Source organism: Aquarana catesbeiana, linkage group LG03 (genome assembly GCF_042186555.1).
Source record: "Aquarana catesbeiana isolate 2022-GZ linkage group LG03, ASM4218655v1, whole genome shotgun sequence".
Lineage (NCBI taxonomy): Eukaryota > Metazoa > Chordata > Amphibia > Anura > Ranidae > Aquarana > Aquarana catesbeiana.
The window spans coordinates 645,327,253-645,339,485 of NC_133326.1; the positions used below are offsets into that span (position 1 = coordinate 645,327,253).

A 12,233-nucleotide genomic window follows, 5' to 3' on the forward strand; every position below is an offset into this window, starting at 1 on the left:
CATGTAAGAAGCCGTCACTTATCTGCTGTTGAAAACACATTGCTCAGTCTCCTCAGAGACTCTCAAAAATTGCCAGTGCTGACTGTATTTCAAGTCATCGTGGCGGGGTATTGGGAAAAGTTTTCAATTAGCAATAATCACGCCTCAGTTGAACCTCATTGGCTATGATACTGCCACTGCGCAAAGCTAACCAAATCAGTGCCTGCCAACATCTGCCCTTCCTTGGAGGAGAAATTGACATTGAGGAGAGACACATAAGTGTCATCCAGTGGGCCGCTGAGCATTCTGGGACTTGGCATGTTAATGAGACAGGGACGATGCCTAAGTGGGCATTGTTTACCCACTGAATAGTGTTAGCATTTGAAAGAACTAAGGAGAATCTAAAGGGACAGGGCCCTAGATGTCAGATGCGTTTCTCCCACAGCAGTCCTGAAAGGCCACTGGGAGCGTATGTGTTTGAACAGCTATGCTGCTGAGAAAAGACCAAGGTGGAAGGATTTGGGGCCTTTGTTGAAAGTTCGCTAGATAACATGCCTGAACTGGAGCCCAGGTAAGCTGCCATAGACAAGGGTTGTTGGGAAACAGTTGGTCAAGCAATCACCTTCAGCCACCTTTATTTCTGGCAGATTCCAGGAGCCTAGAAAGGGGGAAGTTAGGACATTTCATCTCTCTGAGCCAGTGAGCATTCCCGGCAGATGTGCATAAAGACTGCCCTATTGGCAGCTCAAAGGCCTCATAGGTAAGTGAAAGGCACCGCCCGAACAGGGACTTGAACCCTGGACCCTCAGATTAAAAGTCTGATGCTCTACCGACTGAGCTATCCGGGCTCTCAAAGCTCCTCCTCCATAGCGGTCCAAGCTGCTTGAATCTTGACATGTATGGTGGAAAAAGACCATTCAGCCAAGGGGACCGGGTGCCTGAAAGCACAAGTATTTGGCTTGCCCAGGCTGGCCAATCGTCCTCTCCCGTTTAATTTTCTAGGACAGGTTGAAGATAAAAGGGAGAATCTAACCTGCAACCATGCAGATAGGGTCCAGTCCGGTACAGGTGGAGAACGCCTAAAGTTTCTGCCTTAGTTTTACCTACAGTTCAATGCTCTTTGACCGGAAACAAGGGCCTTGCAAAAAGACACCGCCCGAAAGGCTTCCTTAACCCTGGACCAACACGCTTCCAGTATTCTTAATCAGTGACTGGGTTACAAATAAAGACAGTTCACCTTGAGCCTCATGTTGCCAGGTCCAGCAGAAGAAACCCAGGCAAAAAAACGAGGTAGAGTCCACTCTGGATTACAGGCAAGTGAAGAACGAGCGGCGCGTGCCAATCACTGATTGTTCTACCCAGGCTGCGTGATGACACAAAAGCTCTCTATGGTGTCAATGGGCCCGTGACTCACTTTCTCAACTCTAACGCATCTCAGTCTGCATGTAAGAAGCCGTCACTTATCTGCTGTTGAAAACACATTGCTCAGTCTCCTCAGAGACTCTCAAAAATTGCCAGTGCTGACTGTATTTCAAGTCATCGTGGCGGGGTATTGGGAAAAGTTTTCAATTAGCAATAATCACTCTATCGAAAAGCCAGTGGCGTGCAAAACACACCTCAAAAACTTCCACCCGGTGCCAAAAAAAAGTGCCCACACATAGAGAGTGAAACACAAAAACGTGCAACGGGTGTACAGAGTCCTCCACTAGGGAAGGACCTTACCCTGATCCCCCGGGGCGTTAGGCTCCAGACAGGGACTGAGGTACTCAGACAAAGGGTCCATCCGGCCGAAACAAGGCGGACCCCCACAACTGGAAGGACTGCCGAAGCAGACCAACCCAAGTACAGTGGGGCTCTCCCGAAGAGAGACCCCTCAAAGGAGAGGGCGAACCAAGCCAAAAGGCCTATGTCCACCCCCTCCCAAGACTTTCAGAGTAGGCCCGAGGACCCACACCCTACTCGCCACACAGTGACAAAACGTGTATACAAAGACAACCAAAAAAAAGACAAAAAGGTGACAAACAGGGGTAAAAGAAAGAGTGGGGAAGATAGTGAGATGGGAGAGTGAAAGTGGCCATTGTGCTATACAATGGCCGGCCCTCCGGCCAGGCATAAAAATTTCCCCTGGTCCTGGCCAAAAGGCCCGGCCCAAGAGGCAGGTGCGAAAAACGTGTGTTGTGGTGAAGTGACCATGGTGCCATAAAATCAAGTGCTTTCACACCGTGACTATACGGCACCCCTGAACTGCCACTTCAGGGGCACATTCACCACTGGCTTTTCGAAAAAGCCCTGACCACCCAGCCCAGACCACAGCAGACCCCACCACAGACAGGAAGGATATGGAGATCAGGAAGCCGGAAAGAGCCCTTTACCATCAGGCTCTGCCGTCGCTCCCATCACTCCTCCTAATTACATTCGGGAAGTACTTGCCACTCCCTCCCCCCCTTGCAAGGCAGGAGTAAGCGTTCTCTCCCAAATAACTGCCTGGAGCTAGATCCGCCCCAATCCAGGCCAGAAGGCCAGGATCCCGACCCTCCGCCAAGACCGAATGGTTCTCCGTCCCCATCAGAAGGCTTCCCTTTCGGCTACACACCGCTCCGGGTTACCTTCACTCCAGCAGGTTTTGCATAGCAACCGCAATCCCATCTCTATCTCGCCATAGATCAGGGACAGAAGCAAGCGCCACCTCCTGGAAACTGATAAGAACAGATACTAGATTCGATCTTAGCCAAAGGGCCGAGAAGCAATTAGCAATAATCACGCCTCAGTTGAACCTCATTGGCTATGATACTGCCACTGCGCAAAGCTAACCAAATCAGTGCCTGCCAACATCTGCCCTTCCTTGGAGGAGAAATTGACATTGAGGAGAGACACATAAGTGTCATCCAGTGGGCCGCTGAGCATTCTGGGACTTGGCATGTTAATGAGACAGGGACGATGCCTAAGTGGGCATTGTTTACCCACTGAATAGTGTTAGCATTTGAAAGAACTAAGGAGAATCTAAAGGGACAGGGCCCTAGATGTCAGATGCGTTTCTCCCACAGCAGTCCTGAAAGGCCACTGGGAGCGTATGTGTTTGAACAGCTATGCTGCTGAGAAAAGACCAAGGTGGAAGGATTTGGGGCCTTTGTTGAAAGTTCGCTAGATAACATGCCTGAACTGGAGCCCAGGTAAGCTGCCATAGACAAGGGTTGTTGGGAAACAGTTGGTCAAGCAATCACCTTCAGCCACCTTTATTTCTGGCAGATTCCAGGAGCCTAGAAAGGGGGAAGTTAGGGCATTTCATCTCTCTGAGCCAGTGAGCATTCCCGGCAGATGTGCATAAAGACTGCCCTATTGGCAGCTCAAAGGCCTCATAGGTAAGTGAAAGGCACCGCCCGAACAGGGACTTGAACCCTGGACCCTCAGATTAAAAGTCTGATGCTCTACCGACTGAGCTATCCGGGCTCTCAAAGCTCCTCCTCCATAGCGGTCCAAGCTGCTTGAATCTTGACACGTATGGTGGAAAAAGACCATTCAGCCAAGGGGACCGGGTGCCTGAAAGCACAAGTATTTGGCTTGCCCAGGCTGGCCAATCGTCCTCTCCCGTTTAATTTTCTAGGACAGGTTGAAGATAAAAGGGAGAATCTAACCTGCAACCATGCAGATAGGGTCCAGTCCGGTACAGGTGGAGAACGCCTAAAGTTTCTGCCTTAGTTTTACCTACAGTTCAATGCTCTTTGACCGGAAACAAGGGCCTTGCAAAAAGACACCGCCCGAAAGGCTTCCTTAACCCTGGACCAACACGCTTCCAGTATTCTTAATCAGTGACTGGGTTACAAATAAAGACAGTTCACCTTGAGCCTCATGTTGCCAGGTCCAGCAGAAGAAACCCAGGCAAAAAAACGAGGTAGAGTCCACTCTGGATTACAGGCAAGTGAAGAACGAGCGGCGCGTGCCAATCACTGATTGTTCTACCCAGGCTGCGTGATGACACAAAAGCTCTCTATGGTGTCAATGGGCCCGTGACTCACTTTCTCAACTCTAACGCATCTCAGTCTGCATGTAAGAAGCCGTCACTTATCTGCTGTTGAAAACACATTGCTCAGTCTCCTCAGAGACTCTCAAAAATTGCCAGTGCTGACTGTATTTCAAGTCATCGTGGCGGGGTATTGGGAAAAGTTTTCAATTAGCAATAATCACGCCTCAGTTGAACCTCATTGGCTATGATACTGCCACTGCGCAAAGCTAACCAAATCAGTGCCTGCCAACATCTGCCCTTCCTTGGAGGAGAAACTGACATTGAGGAGAGACACATAAGTGTCATCCAGTGGGCCGCTGAGCATTCTGGGACTTGGCATGTTAATGAGACAGGGACGATGCCTAAGTGGGCATTGTTTACCCACTGAATAGTGTTAGCATTTGAAAGAACTAAGGAGAATCTAAAGGGACAGGGCCCTAGATGTCAGATGCGTTTCTCCCACAGCAGTCCTGAAAGGCCACTGGGAGCGTATGTGTTTGAACAGCTATGCTGCTGAGAAAAGACCAAGGTGGAAGGATTTGGGGCCTTTGTTGAAAGTTCGCTAGATAACATGCCTGAACTGGAGCCCAGGTAAGCTGCCATAGACAAGGGTTGTTGGGAAACAGTTGGTCAAGCAATCACCTTCAGCCACCTTTATTTCTGGCAGATTCCAGGAGCCTAGAAAGGGGGAAGTTAGGGCATTTCATCTCTCTGAGCCAGTGAGCATTCCCGGCAGATGTGCATAAAGACTGCCCTATTGGCAGCTCAAAGGCCTCATAGGTAAGTGAAAGGCACCGCCCGAACAGGGACTTGAACCCTGGACCCTCAGATTAAAAGTCTGATGCTCTACCGACTGAGCTATCCGGGCTCTCAAAGCTCCTCCTCCATAGCGGTCCAAGCTGCTTGAATCTTGACATGTATGGTGGAAAAAGACCATTCAGCCAAGGGGACCGGGTGCCTGAAAGCACAAGTATTTGGCTTGCCCAGGCTGGCCAATCGTCCTCTCCCGTTTAATTTTCTAGGACAGGTTGAAGATAAAAGGGAGAATCTAACCTGCAACCATGCAGATAGGGTCCAGTCCGGTACAGGTGGAGAACGCCTAAAGTTTCTGCCTTAGTTTTACCTACAGTTCAATGCTCTTTGACCGGAAACAAGGGCCTTGCAAAAAGACACCGCCCGAAAGGCTTCCTTAACCCTGAACCAACACGCTTCCAGTATTCTTAATCAGTGACTGGGTTACAAATAAAGACAGTTCACCTTGAGCCTCATGTTGCCAGGTCCAGCAGAAGAAACCCAGGCAAAAAAACGAGGTAGAGTCCACTCTGGATTACAGGCAAGTGAAGAACGAGCGGCGCGTGCCAATCACTGATTGTTCTACCCAGGCTGCGTGATGACACAAAAGCTCTCTATGGTGTCAATGGGCCCGTGACTCACTTTCTCAACTCTAACGCATCTCAGTTTGCATGTAAGAAGCCGTCACTTATCTGCTGTTGAAAACACATTGCTCAGTCTCCTCAGAGACTCTCAAAAATTGCCAGTGCTGACTGTATTTCAAGTCATCGTGGCGGGGTATTGGGAAAAGTTTTCAATTAGCAATAATCACGCCTCAGTTGAACCTCATTGGCTATGATACTGCCACTGCGCAAAGCTAACCAAATCAGTGCCTGCCAACATCTGCCCTTCCTTGGAGGAGAAATTGACATTGAGGAGAGACACATAAGTGTCATCCAGTGGGCCGCTGAGCATTCTGGGACTTGGCATGTTAATGAGACAGGGACGATGCCTAAGTGGGCATTGTTTACCCACTGAATAGTGTTAGCATTTGAAAGAACTAAGGAGAATCTAAAGGGACAGGGCCCTAGATGTCAGATGCGTTTCTCCCACAGCAGTCCTGAAAGGCCACTGGGAGCGTATGTGTTTGAACAGCTATGCTGCTGAGAAAAGACCAAGGTGGAAGGATTTGGGGCCTTTGTTGAAAGTTCGCTAGATAACATGCCTGAACTGGAGCCCAGGTAAGCTGCCATAGACAAGGGTTGTTGGGAAACAGTTGGTCAAGCAATCACCTTCAGCCACCTTTATTTCTGGCAGATTCCAGGAGCCTAGAAAGGGGGAAGTTAGGGCATTTCATCTCTCTGAGCCAGTGAGCATTCCCGGCAGATGTGCATAAAGACTGCCCTATTGGCAGCTCAAAGGCCTCATAGGTAAGTGAAAGGCACCGCCCGAACAGGGACTTGAACCCTGGACCCTCAGATTAAAAGTCTGATGCTCTACCGACTGAGCTATCCGGGCTCTCAAAGCCTCTCCATAGCGGTCCAAGCTGCTTGAATCTTGACACGTATGGTGGAAAAAGACCATTCAGCCAAGGGGACCGGGTGCCTGAAAGCACAAGTATTTGGCTTGCCCAGGCTGGCCAATCGTCCTCTCCCGTTTAATTTTCTAGGACAGGTTGAAGATAAAAGGGAGAATCTAACCTGCAACCATGCAGATAGGGTCCAGTCCGGTACAGGTGGAGAACGCCTAAAGTTTCTGCCTTAGTTTTACCTACAGTTTAATGCTCTTTGACCGGAAACAAGGGCCTTGCAAAAAGACACCGCCCGAAAGGCTTCCTTAACCCTGGACCAACACGCTTCCAGTATTCTTAATCAGTGACTGGGTTACAAATAAAGACAGTTCACCTTGAGCCTCATGTTGCCAGGTCCAGCAGAAGAAACCCAGGCAAAAAAACGAGGTAGAGTCCACTCTGGATTACAGGCAAGTGAAGAACGAGCGGCGCGTGCCAATCACTGATTGTTCTACCCAGGCTGCGTGATGACACAAAAGCTCTCTATGGTGTCAATGGGCCCGTGACTCACTTTCTCAACTCTAACGCATCTCAGTCTGCATGTAAGAAGCCGTCACTTATCTGCTGTTGAAAACACATTGCTCAGTCTCCTCAGAGACTCTCAAAAATTGCCAGTGCTGACTGTATTTCAAGTCATCGTGGGGGGGTATTGGGAAAAGTTTTCAATTAGCAATAATCACGCCTCAGTTGAACCTCATTGGCTATGATACTGCCACTGCGCAAAGCTAACCAAATCAGTGCCTGCCAACATCTGCCCTTCCTTGGAGGAGAAATTGACATTGAGGAGAGACACATAAGTGTCATCCAGTGGGCCGCTGAGCATTCTGGGACTTGGCATGTTAATGAGACAGGGACGATGCCTAAGTGGGCATTGTTTACCCACTGAATAGTGTTAGCATTTGAAAGAACTAAGGAGAATCTAAAGGGACAGGGCCCTAGATGTCAGATGCGTTTCTCCCACAGCAGTCCTGAAAGGCCACTGGGAGCGTATGTGTTTGAACAGCTATGCTGCTGAGAAAAGACCAAGGTGGAAGGATTTGGGGCCTTTGTTGAAAGTTCGCTAGATAACATGCCTGAACTGGAGCCCAGGTAAGCTGCCATAGACAAGGGTTGTTGGGAAACAGTTGGTCAAGCAATCACCTTCAGCCACCTTTATTTCTGGCAGATTCCAGGAGCCTAGAAAGGGGGAAGTTAGGGCATTTCATCTCTCTGAGCCAGTGAGCATTCCCGGCAGATGTGCATAAAGACTGCCCTATTGGCAGCTCAAAGGCCTCATAGGTAAGTGAAAGGCACCGCCCGAACAGGGACTTGAACCCTGGACCCTCAGATTAAAAGTCTGATGCTCTACCGACTGAGCTATCCGGGCTCTCAAAGCTCCTCCTCCATAGCGGTCCAAGCTGCTTGAATCTTGACACGTATGGTGGAAAAAGACCATTCAGCCAAGGGGACCGGGTGCCTGAAAGCACAAGTATTTGGCTTGCCCAGGCTGGCCAATCGTCCTCTCCCGTTTAATTTTCTAGGACAGGTTGAAGATAAAAGGGAGAATCTAACCTGCAACCATGCAGATAGGGTCCAGTCCGGTACAGGTGGAGAACGCCTAAAGTTTCTGCCTTAGTTTTACCTACAGTTCAATGCTCTTTGACCGGAAACAAGGGCCTTGCAAAAAGACACCGCCCGAAAGGCTTCCTTAACCCTGGACCAACACGCTTCCAGTATTCTTAATCAGTGACTGGGTTACAAATAAAGACAGTTCACCTTGAGCCTCATGTTGCCAGGTCCAGCAGAAGAAACCCAGGCAAAAAAACGAGGTAGAGTCCACTCTGGATTACAGGCAAGTGAAGAACGAGCGGCGCGTGCCAATCACTGATTGTTCTACCCAGGCTGCGTGATGACACAAAAGCTCTCTATGGTGTCAATGGGCCTGTGACTCACTTTCTCAATTCTAACGCATCTCAGTCTGCATGTAAGAAGCCGTCACTTATCTGCTGTTGAAAACACATTGCTCAGTCTCCTCAGAGACTCTCAAAAATTGCCAGTGCTGACTGTATTTCAAGTCATCGTGGCGGGGTATTGGGAAAAGTTTTCAATTAGCAATAATCACGCCTCAGTTGAACCTCATTGGCTATGATACTGCCACTGCGCAAAGCTAACCAAATCAGTGCCTGCCAACATCTGCCCTTCCTTGGAGGAGAAATTGACATTGAGGAGAGACACATAAGTGTCATCCAGTGGGCCGCTGAGCATTCTGGGACTTGGCATGTTAATGAGACAGGGACGATGCCTAAGTGGGCATTGTTTACCCACTGAATAGTGTTAGCATTTGAAAGAACTAAGGAGAATCTAAAGGGACAGGGCCCTAGATGTCAGATGCGTTTCTCCCACAGCAGTCCTGAAAGGCCACTGGGAGCGTATGTGTTTGAACAGCTATGCTGCTGAGAAAAGACCAAGGTGGAAGGATTTGGGGCCTTTGTTGAAAGTTCGCTAGATAACATGCCTGAACTGGAGCCCAGGTAAGCTGCCATAGACAAGGGTTGTTGGGAAACAGTTGGTCAAGCAATCACCTTCAGCCACCTTTATTTCTGGCAGATTCCAGGAGCCTAGAAAGGGGGAAGTTAGGACATTTCATCTCTCTGAGCCAGTGAGCATTCCCGGCAGATGTGCATAAAGACTGCCCTATTGGCAGCTCAAAGGCCTCATAGGTAAGTGAAAGGCACCGCCCGAACAGGGACTTGAACCCTGGACCCTCAGATTAAAAGTCTGATGCTCTACCGACTGAGCTATCCGGGCTCTCAAAGCTCCTCCTCCATAGCGGTCCAAGCTGCTTGAATCTTGACATGTATGGTGGAAAAAGACCATTCAGCCAAGGGGACCGGGTGCCTGAAAGCACAAGTATTTGGCTTGCCCAGGCTGGCCAATCGTCCTCTCCCGTTTAATTTTCTAGGACAGGTTGAAGATAAAAGGGAGAATCTAACCTGCAACCATGCAGATAGGGTCCAGTCCGGTACAGGTGGAGAACGCCTAAAGTTTCTGCCTTAGTTTTACCTACAGTTCAATGCTCTTTGACCGGAAACAAGGGCCTTGCAAAAAGACACCGCCCGAAAGGCTTCCTTAACCCTGGACCAACACGCTTCCAGTATTCTTAATCAGTGACTGGGTTACAAATAAAGACAGTTCACCTTGAGCCTCATGTTGCCAGGTCCAGCAGAAGAAACCCAGGCAAAAAAACGAGGTAGAGTCCACTCTGGATTACAGGCAAGTGAAGAACGAGCGGCGCGTGCCAATCACTGATTGTTCTACCCAGGCTGCGTGATGACACAAAAGCTCTCTATGGTGTCAATGGGCCCGTGACTCACTTTCTCAACTCTAACGCATCTCAGTCTGCATGTAAGAAGCCGTCACTTATCTGCTGTTGAAAACACATTGCTCAGTCTCCTCAGAGACTCTCAAAAATTGCCAGTGCTGACTGTATTTCAAGTCATCGTGGCGGGGTATTGGGAAAAGTTTTCAATTAGCAATAATCACGCCTCAGTTGAACCTCATTGGCTATGATACTGCCACTGCGCAAAGCTAACCAAATCAGTGCCTGCCAACATCTGCCCTTCCTTGGAGGAGAAATTGACATTGAGGAGAGACACATAAGTGTCATCCAGTGGGCCGCTGAGCATTCTGGGACTTGGCATGTTAATGAGACAGGGACGATGCCTAAGTGGGCATTGTTTACCCACTGAATAGTGTTAGCATTTGAAAGAACTAAGGAGAATCTAAAGGGACAGGGCCCTAGATGTCAGATGCGTTTCTCCCACAGCAGTCCTGAAAGGCCACTGGGAGCGTATGTGTTTGAACAGCTATGCTGCTGAGAAAAGACCAAGGTGGAAGGATTTGGGGCCTTTGTTGAAAGTTCGCTAGATAACATGCCTGAACTGGAGCCCAGGTAAGCTGCCATAGACAAGGGTTGTTGGGAAACAGTTGGTCAAGCAATCACCTTCAGCCACCTTTATTTCTGGCAGATTCCAGGAGCCTAGAAAGGGGGAAGTTAGGGCATTTCATCTCTCTGAGCCAGTGAGCATTCCCGGCAGATGTGCATAAAGACTGCCCTATTGGCAGCTCAAAGGCCTCATAGGTAAGTGAAAGGCACCGCCCGAACAGGGACTTGAACCCTGGACCCTCAGATTAAAAGTCTGATGCTCTACCGACTGAGCTATCCGGGCTCTCAAAGCTCCTCCTCCATAGCGGTCCAAGCTGCTTGAATCTTGACATGTATGGTGGAAAAAGACCATTCAGCCAAGGGGACCGGGTGCCTGAAAGCACAAGTATTTGGCTTGCCCAGGCTGGCCAATCGTCCTCTCCCGTTTAATTTTCTAGGACAGGTTGAAGATAAAAGGGAGAATCTAACCTGCAACCATGCAGATAGGGTCCAGTCCGGTACAGGTGGAGAACGCCTAAAGTTTCTGCCTTAGTTTTACCTACAGTTCAATGCTCTTTGACCGGAAACAAGGGCCTTGCAAAAAGACACCGCCCGAAAGGCTTCCTTAACCCTGGACCAACACGCTTCCAGTATTCTTAATCAGTGACTGGGTTACAAATAAAGACAGTTCACCTTGAGCCTCATGTTGCCAGGTCCAGCAGAAGAAACCCAGGCAAAAAAACGAGGTAGAGTCCACTCTGGATTACAGGCAAGTGAAGAACGAGCGGCGCGTGCCAATCACTGATTGTTCTACCCAGGCTGCGTGATGACACAAAAGCTCTCTATGGTGTCAATGGGCCCGTGACTCACTTTCTCAACTCTAACGCATCTCAGTCTGCATGTAAGAAGCCGTCACTTATCTGCTGTTGAAAACACATTGCTCAGTCTCCTCAGAGACTCTCAAAAATTGCCAGTGCTGACTGTATTTCAAGTCATCGTGGCGGGGTATTGGGAAAAGTTTTCAATTAGCAATAATCACGCCTCAGTTGAACCTCATTGGCTATGATACTGCCACTGCACAAAGCTAACCAAATCAGTGCCTGCCAACATCTGCCCTTCCTTGGAGGAGAAATTGACATTGAGGAGAGACACATAAGTGTCATCCAGTGGGCCGCTGAGCATTCTGGGACTTGGCATGTTAATGAGACAGGGACGATGCCTAAGTGGGCATTGTTTACCCACTGAATAGTGTTAGCATTTGAAAGAACTAAGGAGAATCTAAAGGGACAGGGCCCTAGATGTCAGATGCGTTTCTCCCACAGCAGTCCTGAAAGGCCACTGGGAGCGTATGTGTTTGAACAGCTATGCTGCTGAGAAAAGACCAAGGTGGAAGGATTTGGGGCCTTTGTTGAAAGTTCGCTAGATAACATGCCTGAACTGGAGCCCAGGTAAGCTGCCATAGACAAGGGTTGTTGGGAAACAGTTGGTCAAGCAATCACCTTCAGCCACCTTTATTTCTGGCAGATTCCAGGAGCCTAGAAAGGGGGAAGTTAGGGCATTTCATCTCTCTGAGCCAGTGAGCATTCCCGGCAGATGTGCATAAAGACTGCCCTATTGGCAGCTCAAAGGCCTCATAGGTAAGTGAAAGGCACCGCCCGAACAGGGACTTGAACCCTGGACCCTCAGATTAAAAGTCTGATGCTCTACCGACTGAGCTATCCGGGCTCTCAAAGCCTCTCCATAGCGGTCCAAGCTGCTTGAATCTTGACACGTATGGTGGAAAAAGACCATTCAGCCAAGGGGACCGGGTGCCTGAAAGCACAAGTATTTGGCTTGCCCAGGCTGGCCAATCGTCCTCTCCCGTTTAATTTTCTAGGACAGGTTGAAGATAAAAGGGAGAATCTAACCTGCAACCATGCAGATAGGGTCCAGTCCGGTACAGGTGGAGAACGCCTAAAGTTTCTGCCTTAGTTTTACCTACAGTTTAATGCTCTTTGACCGGAAACAAG

At 49.2% G+C, this 12,233-nt stretch overlaps 15 non-coding genes and 2 pseudogenes across 15 annotated transcripts; all 17 read right to left on the reverse strand.

The window, feature by feature from the left end:
* Positions 1 to 47: 47 nt before the first annotated feature.
* LOC141135202 (U4 spliceosomal RNA) lies at positions 48 to 188 on the reverse strand. The gene has a single exon (XR_012243486.1). It is a non-coding gene; the product is annotated as a U4 spliceosomal RNA (small nuclear RNA).
* Positions 189 to 754: 566 nt separating this feature from the next.
* Positions 755 to 827, reverse strand: TRNAK-UUU (transfer RNA lysine (anticodon UUU)). Its single transcript has one exon. It is a non-coding gene; the product is annotated as a tRNA-Lys (tRNA).
* A 641-nt stretch (positions 828 to 1,468) lies between these two features.
* On the reverse strand, positions 1,469 to 1,590 carry LOC141135666 (U4 spliceosomal RNA; annotated as a pseudogene).
* Positions 1,591 to 2,722: 1,132 nt separating this feature from the next.
* LOC141135458 (U4 spliceosomal RNA) lies at positions 2,723 to 2,787 on the reverse strand (annotated as a pseudogene).
* A 566-nt stretch (positions 2,788 to 3,353) lies between these two features.
* On the reverse strand, positions 3,354 to 3,426 carry TRNAK-UUU (transfer RNA lysine (anticodon UUU)). Its single transcript has one exon. It is a non-coding gene; the product is annotated as a tRNA-Lys (tRNA).
* Positions 3,427 to 4,067: 641 nt separating this feature from the next.
* On the reverse strand, positions 4,068 to 4,208 carry LOC141135203 (U4 spliceosomal RNA). Its single transcript, XR_012243487.1, has one exon. It is a non-coding gene; the product is annotated as a U4 spliceosomal RNA (small nuclear RNA).
* Positions 4,209 to 4,774: 566 nt separating this feature from the next.
* On the reverse strand, positions 4,775 to 4,847 carry TRNAK-UUU (transfer RNA lysine (anticodon UUU)). Its single transcript has one exon. It is a non-coding gene; the product is annotated as a tRNA-Lys (tRNA).
* Positions 4,848 to 5,488: 641 nt separating this feature from the next.
* Positions 5,489 to 5,629, reverse strand: LOC141135204 (U4 spliceosomal RNA). The gene has a single exon (XR_012243488.1). It is a non-coding gene; the product is annotated as a U4 spliceosomal RNA (small nuclear RNA).
* Positions 5,630 to 6,195: 566 nt separating this feature from the next.
* TRNAK-UUU (transfer RNA lysine (anticodon UUU)) lies at positions 6,196 to 6,268 on the reverse strand. The gene has a single exon. It is a non-coding gene; the product is annotated as a tRNA-Lys (tRNA).
* A 638-nt stretch (positions 6,269 to 6,906) lies between these two features.
* Positions 6,907 to 7,047, reverse strand: LOC141135269 (U4 spliceosomal RNA). Its single transcript, XR_012243550.1, has one exon. It is a non-coding gene; the product is annotated as a U4 spliceosomal RNA (small nuclear RNA).
* A 566-nt stretch (positions 7,048 to 7,613) lies between these two features.
* On the reverse strand, positions 7,614 to 7,686 carry TRNAK-UUU (transfer RNA lysine (anticodon UUU)). Its single transcript has one exon. It is a non-coding gene; the product is annotated as a tRNA-Lys (tRNA).
* Positions 7,687 to 8,327: 641 nt separating this feature from the next.
* On the reverse strand, positions 8,328 to 8,468 carry LOC141135206 (U4 spliceosomal RNA). The gene has a single exon (XR_012243489.1). It is a non-coding gene; the product is annotated as a U4 spliceosomal RNA (small nuclear RNA).
* Positions 8,469 to 9,034: 566 nt separating this feature from the next.
* On the reverse strand, positions 9,035 to 9,107 carry TRNAK-UUU (transfer RNA lysine (anticodon UUU)). The gene has a single exon. It is a non-coding gene; the product is annotated as a tRNA-Lys (tRNA).
* Positions 9,108 to 9,748: 641 nt separating this feature from the next.
* LOC141135207 (U4 spliceosomal RNA) lies at positions 9,749 to 9,889 on the reverse strand. The gene has a single exon (XR_012243490.1). It is a non-coding gene; the product is annotated as a U4 spliceosomal RNA (small nuclear RNA).
* A 566-nt stretch (positions 9,890 to 10,455) lies between these two features.
* On the reverse strand, positions 10,456 to 10,528 carry TRNAK-UUU (transfer RNA lysine (anticodon UUU)). The gene has a single exon. It is a non-coding gene; the product is annotated as a tRNA-Lys (tRNA).
* Positions 10,529 to 11,169: 641 nt separating this feature from the next.
* LOC141135220 (U4 spliceosomal RNA) lies at positions 11,170 to 11,310 on the reverse strand. The gene has a single exon (XR_012243503.1). It is a non-coding gene; the product is annotated as a U4 spliceosomal RNA (small nuclear RNA).
* A 566-nt stretch (positions 11,311 to 11,876) lies between these two features.
* On the reverse strand, positions 11,877 to 11,949 carry TRNAK-UUU (transfer RNA lysine (anticodon UUU)). The gene has a single exon. It is a non-coding gene; the product is annotated as a tRNA-Lys (tRNA).
* Between the last annotated feature and the right edge of the window lie 284 nt (positions 11,950 to 12,233).